The sequence below is a fragment of the Helianthus annuus genome, chromosome 5 (assembly GCF_002127325.2).
Source record: "Helianthus annuus cultivar XRQ/B chromosome 5, HanXRQr2.0-SUNRISE, whole genome shotgun sequence".
NCBI classification, from domain to species: Eukaryota; Viridiplantae; Streptophyta; class Magnoliopsida; order Asterales; family Asteraceae; genus Helianthus; species Helianthus annuus.
In genome coordinates, this window is record NC_035437.2 from 31,052,140 (window position 1) to 31,066,129 (window position 13,990).

Genomic DNA, 13,990 nt, shown 5'->3' on the forward strand with positions numbered 1-13,990 from the left:
TCTTTTGCAGCAAGGACCTTGTCAACCATCTTCTTCAAATTCTCAGCAGTAAGCTCTTGTGTCATATCAATAATCCCATCATCTATTTTCTTAGACTTCGGCTCCTGCTCTTTTTCTTTCTCTTTCTCTTTCTCCTTTTCTTTCTCATCAACTTCTCCTCCTCCCTACCATAATCTTTGCCAGCCTTCTTCTTCTTCAGCAATTTGCTGGATGAAAATTTCAACACTAACAGAAGCAGGATCAACAGCAATGTTCCCATTTGGATCAAGGTAACATTCCCTATCAGCATCCCATCTCTTTGCTTGTTTAGCTTCTTTGAATGTACGATTGATTCTTATCATCCTGTTTTGAGCTAGCATCCTTCTGTTGACAAACTTTTCTTTTTTTGTTCTGTTGTCTTTGAAGGGTACAATCTTTGACACAAACGCATAGCCCACCGCATCCTCTTTCGGTAGCAGTTCACTCCAATCAAAACCTTCGTCATCATGAATAACAACAAGAGCTCTGGATTTTTCTTTGGGGTTATCTTCAAGCTGTTTCATTCTAGGTGGTTCTGATTTGTTCTGATGATAGATTGCTCTCTTGTAGTAGTCTTCACGAAATGGATTTGCAGTATCATCAGCTGGTGCGTTTTGACATTCACGTTTGAAGTGACCTTTTTGTTTACATCTGAAACATGTCACCTTTGACTTATCAAAACCCAGTTTTGTGGACGGCCCGCCAATTGAATGTCTTCCAGTAATTTCCATAAACCGTTGAGCTCTTCGGACTGCACTGGCCATACACCACCTGATATCGATCAATTCTATCTCTTCCGGATCGATCTGGTCATAATCTTCTTTTGTCAGGTTAGTGTTTCCAATCTTGCCTGCCACAAGACTCTCATACGATTCTAACACAGAAGCTAAGAACACCATCTGCTGCTTTGCAGATTCTTCATTGAAATTTTGAGCATTCTTTAAATCCACAACAATGTTGCATTGGAGTAGATTCTTTGAAGCAGATTGATTTTTAGCAGTTGATGATGATCCTGTATGATAGCCACTTCTTGGAATTTCTTGATTCACTGTGTTTGAACTTTCTGCAGAAAATGCTGTTTTTGGTGATGCAGATTTTGGGATTATGCTTCCTCTGTAATACAGCTCCACATTTTGCTGATAAGATGAGTTGTTGACTTTGCTGGATTTCTTGATCTCTAACTCATGGCTTTCCAGTCTTTCGATAAGCTGATCCGCTGTCAAATCTTCTGATTTGATTGTGTTTTTCAGCATCAGGGCAAAGTATTGCCAGTCTTGCCCATTTGGTAGAGAATAAATGATTCCATGTCTTGCTAGCTCCAGCTTCAGATGCCCGAATCTTCAATCATCTTACAAACAGATTCATTTTTCAAACAGCTAAACAAATCAAACTCTTTTCTTAACAGCTTCTTCTTGTTTTTTACTATTACAGCACTGCCCACACATTTTAACCTCAATTTCTCCCAAAGATCTTTCACATTTACATTTTCGATCAACGAAATTATGTCGTCTCTCACCGACTGATGAAGCAATGCAATGCACTTTTGCTCAGCAACAAAATTCTCTACATTATCATTGCCTTCTAAGTTCTCATAGTCAGATCTTACGATATTGTAACCATTCTTCAAACTCTTCCAGCTGGGATATGCAAACGCTTTAAGCCATTCTTCAAATCTTGTAGCCCACCTGTTGTAATCTTCAATAGCCATCAACTTGGGCGGCTTATTGTATGTTCCGTATGCACTGTCTACACTCATAGCATCGGAAAGAATCTTTTTTGCGCTCGGTTTTGGAGTTGTTTCATCTGTGTTACTAGGTGTGCCATCTTCTAAACCACCAGTAAAGGCAAACACGTCACTGAAAGGATTCATAAACTCATCCATCTTTCAAGAACCTGAAACAATCAACAAACACTTAGAAAAATTTTTGAAATTTTGAAAAGTTGTTTCAAACGGAATCAGTTCAAGCGGAATAGCTCCAACGGAAATAACTTGTTCACACGAAATAAATCCTTCACATGAAATTACTGTTACAAACGGAATACCCACTCAAACGGAAATAGGTATTTCAAACGAAATTAGCAAGTGAAATCTAATTCCATGCGGAATTAGCTTAATTTCAAACGAAATTATGCCAATTGAAACGGAATTAACTACTTTGGTGCGGAATTAGTAATTATGTTTGAATGTTTCAAACGAAATTAGATCCTGTGTGAAATGATCAACACTTTTCAAACGAAATTAGGCCAAATGTGTAATTCCGTGCGGAATTACAATGATGATTTCGAATGGAATTATTTATGACATCAACCTATTCGATTTGTCGTTCAAGCGGAACTGGCAATTTTTATCTGAATTTGTTCGAATTAAGGTCCAACTCTTTCACGGATTAGTTAAAACTATGATTCGCTTATAATATGTGAAAATCAAGCCATTTTGTCCGTTAAATTTTGTTCAAATCAGAAAAGAAGGAGTAGAAGTGAGAGAATCCGATGAAATCAAGCTGAATTGGTATGGACTTCTCGTCCTGAGCTCTGATACCACTTGTTGGATCGTCGTGTGACCCTAATGAGTCAATCTAAAGAGTTCAACATCAAAATCAAAGGCGGAATAAATGAAATCGACGTAACACATCTTGATACTTTCTAATTATCTTCTTTTACTGATTTCCTGAGCTTTTACGATTCAAATAACAATCCGGCAGCACCTCGGCTCTGAAACACACACACTAATTTCGTTTCAAATGACACAGGCACTTCAGTATTTATAGATGGCTAATTCCGCTTGAAAGGGTTCACACGAGACTTAATTCCATGTGGAGTTAACTCAAGCGGAAATACAAGTTCATGCAGAATTAGTTAATTCCATTTCGAAATACTAATCTCGCTTGAAACATTAATTCCGTTTGTAATGTTATAATGTCCATTTCAAGCAGAATTACCCTAAAATACTGTTTTCTCGTTTTTCGTGCCCTGATCTATCTAATACAATACAAGACTTGATAAGGACGAAGTTAACAGACATTTATGCACCAACAAAAATATCAGCTTTCCCTTGAAAACCTGGAAATGGCTCCAAATCGCCTTTTTAAGCGTTTTTAACGCATAGTATGTATTAGAACTATTTTAAACATATAAGGTTTGAAGCCTACTGATATTTTCAGTAAATTTTTATATTTAAACAGTAAGCAAAAGTTTTAAACTCAGATTTCCAGTTTTGACCTTTTAGGCTTATGTGAAATTACCAAAATGCCCCTACGGTGCATAGTATGGTTATAATTAATAAATTTCACATATATATGATACCTTGCTATTATAACCTATTAAATTAAGTATATTTACTGATTCAATCAGACCTATAACTCAGATTACTATTTAAGCTCTTTTATAACCTTTAAAATGACCAAAATACCCTTACGAGGCATAGTTTGAGTTTAAAATCATTTTGGGCATAATAGAAGATATCTTACTGATGTCACAACATATTTAATGCATATTAACTTAGGAAACCTGTATATGGCTCATATGGTTACCCGTTATGCATTATTCGCGTTCGGTTCGGTTTATGTAACTAGTTTGCATAAATTAACCAAAACGGGTCAAACCTTATTTATTTATTTATGTTTTTTTGTCTCAAAATCCAGAATTTGTTTAGTTTACCCATATTATACATGTCTCCAAACTTGTCGGGTCTAAATCACGTTCTATTCCGGTCTTCGCTTAATCATGCGATTGAACCGTATCTTTCTTTAAAACTAATCGGTCTAAGCTTAGGCTAAATTAAAGATCCGTTAGGAATCTAATAGGATATTATAAACCTTCGTTCCAGAATAGGGGACCCGGTAAAAGCTACATGCACTTGCTTATTGTGATTATTACTTGTAAAGGTAAATACTTTTAACTTATTTTCCCTATACGGGCTTGGGGTACGGTATATAAAATACCGCTTGGTCGGGCAATGAATATTTAATCGTATGATGGTTAATTTATTGAAATGACCCGTTTAAATTATTTTGTTTGCTTAAAGCCTTTGGGGGGTTAATGACCATGTCCCGAATATCCTTGGCAACATTCACAGAAATGGTCACGACCTTAGCACACGTGGGTGTAGGGGTACACCCGCCAGTGCATTTATAAATAATAAGGTATAACCGCCGGTTTCGGGAATAACCCGCCGCGGGACTATACCATGTGGTGTGTCAATTAATCTTTAACCCGGTGTTCAGCCTGGGCTACTGAACGTATAAGAAACATGTAATTCTTTTACAAGTATAATATAAATAATTATCCCAAGTTATAAAATCTTTTGTGCCATGTGCATTCAAATCAATTTTTAAAATTTTCAAAATGAGTCAGTTAAATTGTATTTACCAGTGTAAACTGGCGTATTTTCCCAAAAAAAGGCTAAGTGCAGGTACTAATCGGAATAGGCTGGTCTCTCCTAGCATCAAATAGAAGTCTCGTAAGCTTAGATGCCTAAAGTCTGTGAACAAGTTTCCTTTTTTATTCGATCCGCCTGTGGATCTGTTTCAACTATCTTGTGATACTTAATATTACAATTTATTTAGTTGAAATATATCTATCTTTTGCTTCCGCTGTGCATTTAAATTTGTGTTGTTTGACTATGATGATATGAACTACGTCACGATACTCTCCACCGGGCCCACCGGTAATACGTGGAAATATCGGGGTGTGACAGGTTGGTATCAGAGCCAACACTGAGTGAATTAAACACTAGCCTTTTGTGTTTAATCTCAGTTACACAAATTGCACATTCCTCGATCCTCGAGTCTAGACAAATAACATAGAACAAACTTTGTTTTGTTTTATTTTTTTCTGTCTTTTATTTTATATATATTCTTGTTTGTTATCTTTGTTTATGTTGACAGGTTTAACAATGCCGCCACGATTCAGAAGAGGTACAGGTAAGGCCCCAGTGACGGGCCATGATCACGAGGCTGGACCTTCCCACCGGCGCACGCCATCAATTACCATGAGCACCAGTCCCCAAGAACCTTGGAGGACTTTCATTGAACCAGGGAGGGGATCCGTCTCTCTAAGCTCATCGCCTTCTTACCACCACTCCTTTGGGCCACAATCAGAAAATGAGCCCAACAATCCCCAACCTTCATTTATACCTCTACATCGATCTAATTCGCACCACTCTTTTGGCGACCCCACTCCTGTCTTTCAGCGCCGGTTCAATCCGGCAAACTACATTCAAGAACCCATGGGTTTTAACCCACTAGGACCGAAGACCACTTCTCGGGAGATCATGCCATGGATATGGACGAGGACATGGATCCCGTCGAGCCTGCAACCGGAACCCCAAACCATCCCATCGCGATCTCTGATGGGTCCTCATTTCATGGATCGCCTTATCACGGTCTGGATAGCTATCAGGCGAAGTTCAACCAGATTGAATTGTATTTTACCCCCTCTGAGCACTCGTCTCCGTACCACCAGCAGCAGCAGCAGCAGCAACAACAGCAGGATCCTTCTGAGGATTATCGCTTTGTGGCATTTACTCCACCGCCACCACCACCAGTACAGCAGCCACCTCCGGAGCCACCGAGGCGACGATCAAACGCACAGATGTCCGTGCTAGGAGGAGTATGTATTAGCACCCCTCAACCATCAAGTGGCAGCCACTACCCACCACTCCAAGAAGAAGAACCGCAGATGGAGGGACCTTCAAACCCCGTCTCGGAGGTAAGCTCTGCGCCTGTAGTGCCACCATTGGGTTTCGGTAACCCAATCCCTGCATACGCCTGTAGTGCCACCATTGGGTTTCGGTAACCATTTAAGATTGTTGAAAGAGTTGGAAAGGTTGCCTATCGACTAGAACTACCTCCAGAGCTTGGAAATATTCATCCAACTTTTCATGTGTCCAATTTGTGAAAGTGTCTAGCTGACGTTAATCTTCACATACCACTCGACGAGATTCAAGTTGATGAAACAATGCACTTTGTCGAGAAACCTGTGGAGATAACGGACCGTGCATTCAAACAGTTGAAGACCAAACGAATTCGATTGGTCAAGGTTCACTGGGAATCCAAACGTGGCCCAGAGTTTACTTGGGAACGTGAGGACCAAATGAAGGCGAAATATCCGCACTTGTTCTCACAAGTTTCCTCTAGTTAAAATTTCGGGACGAAATTTCCTAAAGTAGGGGAGACTGTGACAACTGTGCTCTGTAGTCAAAGTACAATGTAAAACAATGTTAACTATTAATAAAACAATGTGTTTTGGTGTTAATATGTGTATATTTGTGTTTGATGATTTTACGATTTGATTTGATTCGATTCCGATTTCAAGCTTTAAATCGCTTTCTGAAAGGTTATACGCAAACTGGTGTGTAATGTGACACCTGTGTCACCGCGACCATCAAACAAATACCAAGCCGATGAAATATCGTATTTCATACTTGGGATCTTGTATAAATATGTGTATCTATTGCACATATCAATTCTTGTTCAATTTCAAACTTTACATCGCTTTCTGGAGAATTATACGCAACCTGGTGCGTAAACGTACCCAGTTTAATGCAACAAATACTCCGGGACATCAACATATACTTAACATACCTTAAATAACCTTTACATAACTTAGAAATAAGTTTTTGAAGGCTTTGGTATGGCAAAAACAAGTTAATTCGCTTACAGGGACTAAACTTGACAAACTGTGAAAGTATGCCAATTTGAACTGTAACGAACATTCCAGAACATGTCCATAAGTTAAACATACCATAAATATCCTTTACATAGCATAGAAATAGGCTTTGAGGGGTTTGGTATGCTAAAACAAACTTTTGGATCATTTAGGGACTAAAAGTGTCAAAAAGTGCACAAGTTTGCACTTTCGCGCATAACTTACGTTCTGAATACATCCGGACATCCAAAAATTTATGTAAGCATTATAATATTATGCCTTAGTGTTTGGCATGAGAAAAATCCATTCGTCGCGTCATTTGGATCGTCTTTCGCGCTTATGCGCATTCCGCCGTAATTAACCGAACATCGCGATCGTACGGCCAAACGAACCGACATCCGGAATATTTGTGAGCATATTTCAAGTCCCCTACACTTTAACTTCATCTTAGAGCCTTGAAATGAGGTTAACGGGGCTTAAAAGTGCCAAAAATGGGCCAAATTGCATGTTTCTGAAGTGCAGGGACTAAAACTGAAAATTCTGGTCTGTGACCCTCAGGCGGGGCGCGTAAGGATTGCCCAAATCCTTACGCGGGGCGCGTCAGACTCCCAGAACAGATAAGATCAGCTAGTCAGCAAATTTCAGCTGGTTTAACCACAACCACATGTTTTAAACTTGCCCTTTCAGCTCACTAAGGGGTATTTTAAGTAACCACAAGTTTACGACAAGTGTACGCGCAAGATTCAATCACGTTTTTCAAGAAACGATCCTAACGGTTCGGGAAATACTATAAATACCCCACCCCCATTCTTGCAAAAACCCACACAATCTGATCAAGAGCTCTAAGTTGGAACCTTTGTTTCATACCTGAGCCATTTTGATCTAGATTAGCATTCGGGGACCCTCCGTAAGTATTCTTTCGCTCTTTTATTCGCTTTTCGAGTCCGAAAGTCAACGTTTTGTTGACTTTCTGCATTGACCAGCTTATGGTCAACACGAAGTTCATGGAACTTCATAACGTGAGCGTGATCACGATGGTTATAGTCCATAGTGACTGTACCTACTAATTACCACGTTATCTAGGCTCAGTGACGAGTCGTAGTTTCGGCCAAAATGCGCAATCTTACGTATTTTGTAACCAAACTCCTCGTAAGCATCAAAGCCGTTTGTTTTGATGCCAAACCTGTTTTCTAAACTTAGTTAAGCATGTTCTAACATGCTTAGCTCGTCACTTTTAGTTTAGTGCATATATAGGGTCGTAAGGTAAGCGATCTAAACCATCGCTTATACTTTCGAACCCGACCCATTTGGTCGATCATTAGGATACGACCAAACACATTAGGTGACCATAGCTATAACCTTCCAAGGTTATACCTTGTGGTCACGATGTTAGGCGTTCCAAACGCGTTCTACGCGAACGACACGTAAAGGTAGCATAAGCTACCTAAACGGGTTGTAATGGGTCGTAAGCACTTAGGTTAGGTTTCATTTTAGTATGTAGGCTTTGTTAGACCATATTACACGAGTCTCCATACTCGTTTGGTTTACGAACCCGCATACTATCCGATCCTTCCGATTTTGGTCCGGTATATTAATGTAGCTACCTATTAGGTGCCGATTGATATTCCGTGATCTCTAGCATTATTTGATTATTATACAAGGAATTCAAAGCAATCTCAGGTGAGTACATTGAACCCCTCTTTTACTGTTTTTCCAAACTGTTCTGGGGTGAAATACATGTGCCTACTTGTTACTTTCATGCTTTCCGGTTTTCACATCATATACTTGCTATGTTCGATAGTACATATATAGTACATGATTTCATTGTGTTTATGCTACGTATGCCCGTTGTGTGCATACTTAGTACATCACTTTACAATACATTACATGCTATGTATGCCCATTGTGTGCGTACTTAGTACATTGCTTTACATTAAATCTCATGCTACGTACGCCCATTGTGTGCATACGTAGTACATTGTTTCACATTACATTTCTGTTGCATATGCTCATCCAGCATATGAACACATTGTACTACATTTTGAACCGTTGTACTCTACAATACATTTCATGCTACGTACGCCCATTGTGTGCATACGTAGTACATTGTTTTACATTGCATTTCTGTTGCATATGCTCATCCAGCATATGAACACATTATACTACATTTTGAACCGTTGTACTCTACAATACATTTCATGCTACGTACGTCCATTGTGTACATACGTAGTACATTGTTTCACATTGCATTTCTATTGCATATGCTCATCCAGCATACGAACACATTATACTACATTTTGAACCGTTGTAACCATTTGACTATGTGAACCGTTTTAACCCTTCGATTATATGAACCGTTTGTAATCCATTGAACCGTGTAAACCAGTTGTATCCGTTGACATGACTTAAAGTTGACAATAGACATTTGACTATATATAAACATTTCTACCGTTGTTAAACATTTCATCTTGATGGTTTGGTTTGAGCAAGTGATTAAGTAACGAGGCGTGTGTAATATGATACAAGCATGGTGGATACGCCGCTGGTACTTCCTATATATAAGTGTTTGTATGGTATTACATATCGTAGCGTTATTTGAATCATTTCAATTTGAGACATATGACATTTTATACAAATAACACACTTTTCATGAGACATTGTTTTACAAACTCATTTTACATGGTTATCCGTTTAACCATAGAGTGTTCTCTTATTTATACATATCATCTGATCTTATCGTTTTTCAAATGATTTACAAGACAAAGCAAATTACAAGGTTCATGACTAAACATTTTCTCAGACATAAGTCATGAATCCCGTTTTCACAAAACCAATGTATCTCACAGGCATTTTTATGCTGACGTACCTACTTTCACATGTGTTTTCAGGAGATGATGCATAGGACTTATCAAGACATACTTAGGCGGACCTGTGCCTTAGTGCCTTAAAACGAGACAAGAACTAGTTAATTTATGTTATGTACTCTTTGGTTCTTGTATAAACAATGTAAACATTCATGTTTGATTAATAAAACGAAACTTCCATTGCCATGGATTTGAAACAATTGATTCTGTTACAACACTCCCCGACGTTTCCGCCACGTTTTGTATGTTCTACGTGGTCGGGGTGTGACAGAAAAGTTGGTATCAGAGCCAATGGTTATAGGGAATTAGGTTATTAGTAATACTTTGACCTAGTCTATAACCTTCCTAGGACCCTAACGCGAGTTTACTTACGTTTAGTCATAAAACAATACCGTCACCTATCCTTAGGCGACGACCACAACAAGAATATAAATTTCAAAACCGCTTTGAAAACTAATCATCTGTTCTAGGATGATTGATTACTAGGTTTTGAACCCTCTGTTATAAGGTTTTGAACCCCTTTGGGTTTTCAAAATCTCGTCAAGGTTTTGTGTCCTAAATAGTGTGAACACGTGCGAACTGGAAGAGTGAATGCCTATACCCTGGGATTTCTGTCTAAGGTTAGAGTGTTCGTACAAATCCACATAATCGGACCAGTCACTTTTACCTGGGAACTCTTGGGGTGAGTGTCCACTTATAGGCGAGCATGTCTTCGCGATACACTATGAGGATCTATTTGCTTTGACTCAGCCTTGGTGTTGTTTGTTTGCTTCGTGGATTCAAACAGATGACCATCAACCATGATTATGGCCGGTAATTGTAACATCCTATTCTTACCCAATGCCATTTCATTTGTTTTCTTTCTTGTCTCTCATATAGAATGCCTCCTCGGCGCGAAAACCAGATAGCGACTGCAGAACTGGCAGAGATCATTGCGCAGCAAATGGCTGCTCAATTCCCAAACCTCTTTGCTCAATGGAACCAAGCCAACAACAACCATAATGCCCCCTGCAACTTCAAGACGTTCAACTCAGCTAAGCCATCAAAGTTTTCTGGGTCTCAAGGAGCGACTGCACTTCTACAATGGTTCGAGAGTTTAGAGAACACCTTCAGACATGTCCAATGTCCAAACGAGCGAAAGGTAGAATTCGCATCTAGCGTCTTTGAGAGACGAGCTCTGACATGGTGGAATGGTGCGATGAGAGATAGGGGTGCCGATGTGGCACTGGCTCAAACATGGCAAGAGCTTCGAGCTCTGATGATGAAGGAATTCTGTCCTCGTCACGAGATCAGGGCCTTGGAAACGGAGTTCGACGATCTCAAGCAAGTTAGCGGTGAGCATCGAGCCTACACGGACCGTTACGAGGAGTTAAGTTTGTTATGCCCGGATATGGTTACACTTTTGGATAAGGCAATCGAAAAATACATTGATGGCCTCCCTGACTCAATACAAGACATTGTGACTGGTAGCAACCCTACTACAGTCAGACAGGCCATTGAGCTATCTGCAACCTTGACTGAATCAAAGATCAGGAAAGGTAAACTTTTCCGAAAAGGTGACAAGAAACCGGTCGGGGAATCGAACCCAATCGGGGAATCAAAGACCATGGATGAACAGACTGAATCCTCTAAAAAGTCAAAGAAGCGAAAGGCTTCTCAGAACTTCGCCGTGGTCACTCACAACGGTCAAGCCAACCAACCAGCTCAACCCCCTGCTAGAAAACCATACAATGGAACTGCACCCTTGTGCAACCAATGTAGCCTCCATCATCACGCCAATGTACAGTGCCGCAAATGCCAAACTTGTGGACTTATAGGCCACACAACAAGAGTCTGCCCAGCTGCAGCTGCGCCAAACCAAGCTGGTAACAATCCTGCTCAAGGTCGTTTTCTACCAGGCTCTTGTTTCAACTGTGGCGAGATGGGTCATTTCCGAAGAAATTGCCCAAAGCTTGCTAATGCAAATCCAGCTCAGGGATAAGCATCTGACTGACTAGTAGACAACATCGTTTAGAAATAATCGCGTCTTATGTAGTATTTTCTTTTGTTGTCAAGATCCAAGAAACAGTTGTTATCGTTGTTTATAAATAAATCTTTTATTTGCATTGCAATGTATTTCTGTGGTTGCATGTATAAACGACATATCCCTTACAATACCGACAATCAAGGAACCGTATTCCTTGAAGAACAAACTACCCCCAAAATTCTCCCATTCTATGACCTCTTGCGTCTTCCACAAAATTCCTAAGAACCCGTTTATTCTAAGGAAACGAAGTACAAAGCGCAAGTTACAACATGAGACGAATACCCAAGGTACCACTATAAATCCTTAATAGGGTACCTAAGGATTTCCCGTAAGTCTTTAATTGTTGTATACCTTGATTCGAATGTGGTGATTCCTTATAATCAAAAATCGAATTTTGGGAGATCTTTCTATCTTCTCAGATAGATTCCAGTGAACATTGAGACCCGTCGATTGGTTTCCATATCCGTATTCAATCAATAATAAGTTAATAACAAATTATAATCAAGTTAAACAATTATGTGACTTTGTCCTTATGTGTTCCCTTATGTGTTGTTGTGTGATCCAAATTATGTTATCCAAATCTTCATAGAATCTTACATATCCTCGTACAAGAGATTCATAGTAGGATACCCAAAGGTATTACTTAAAATCCTCAATGGACTTCTATGTTATAGTTAAGTCCCTCGGATTATAAAGTACTACTTCATAATTAGACCCCTTGAGTGGTCTAGCTAAACAGATTGATCCAAAAATCTGGCTTGGGATATCATGTGATGATATAGCTGAAAGGACTCCTTGGTGGCCTAACTAAGAAGATCCCCTGTAGATCTAATTAAAGGGAACCGATGGAAGTCTATTCACCCTCATCACAAGTTTGATATCCTTCCCCAAAACATTACAAAACAAACTGTGCGGACTGTGCAAGGGATTACGTAATTATGGATGCATACATAATTATGGAATCTAGTGCATAGAAATCACAGCAAGTTCTGTCATGTGTCTGGAGTTAACCCTATTCATTTCCAACTCTGAAGAAGCAACCGTTGAAAATGACTCCGTTAGTTCATTTTCGTTTCTGACGATTTATCCGTTGGGAAAATGAATATCCGTTGTGTAATCCTTCATTTCCAACTCTGATGAAGCAACCGTTGAAAATGACTCCGTTAGTTCATTTTCGTTTCTGACGATTTATCCGTTGGGGAAATGAATATCCGTTGTGTAATCCTTCATTTCCAACTCTGATGAAGCAACCGTTGAAAATGACTGCGTTAGTTCATTTTCGTTTCTGACGATTTATCCTTTGGGGAAATGAATATCCGTTGTGTAATCCTTCATTTCCAACTCTGATGAAGCAACCGTTGAAAATGACTCCGTTAGTTCATTTTCGTTTCTGACGATTTATCCGTTGGGGAAATGAATATCCGTTATGTAATCCTTCATTTCCAACTCTGATGAAGCAACCGTTGAAAATGACTCCGTTAGTTCATTTTCGTTTCTGACGATTTATCCGTTGGGGAAATGAATATCCGTTGTGTAATCCTTCATCTCCATTTCTGATGAAGCAACCATTGAAATTGACTCCGTCTGTTCATTTTTAGTTTCTGAAGATTTGTCCGTTGAGGAAATGAACATCCGTTTGCTTATTCCGTCATTTCCATTTCTGAAGAATACTCGTTGAGGAAAATGACTCCGTCTGTTCATATTCGTTTCTGAGGAATGACCGTTAAGGAAATGACAGGATATTACTTTGCATATCGCTGATGGTTATTTGGCAGAGTCACAAATAGACTCCTACGAATAAATTTCGGGACGAAATTTGCTAAAGTAGGGGAGACTGTGACACCTGTGTCACCGCGACCATCAAACAAATACCAAGCCGATGAAATATCGTATTTCATACTTGGGATCTTGTATAAATATGTGTATCTATTGCACATATCAATTCTTGTTCAATTTTAAACTTTACATCGCTTTCTGGAGAATTATACGCAACCTGGTGCGTAAACGTACCCAGTTTAATGCAACAAATACTCCGGGACATCAACATATACTTAACATACCTTAAATAACCTTTACATAACTTAGAAATAAGTTTTTGAAGGCTTTGGTATGGCAAAAACAAGTTAATTCGCTTACAGGGACTAAACTTGACAAACTGTGAAAGTATGCCAATTTGAACTGTAACGAACATTCCAGAACATGTCCATAAGTTAAACATACCATAAATATCCTTTACATAGCTTAGAAATAGGCTTTGAGGGGTTTGGTATGCTAAAACAAACTTTTGGATCATTCAGGGACTAAAAGTGTCAAAAAGTGCACAAGTTTGCACTTTCGCGCATAACTTACGTTCTGAATACATCCGGACATCCAAAAATTTATGTAAGCATTATAATATTATGCCTTAGTGTTTGGCATGAGAAAAATCCATTCG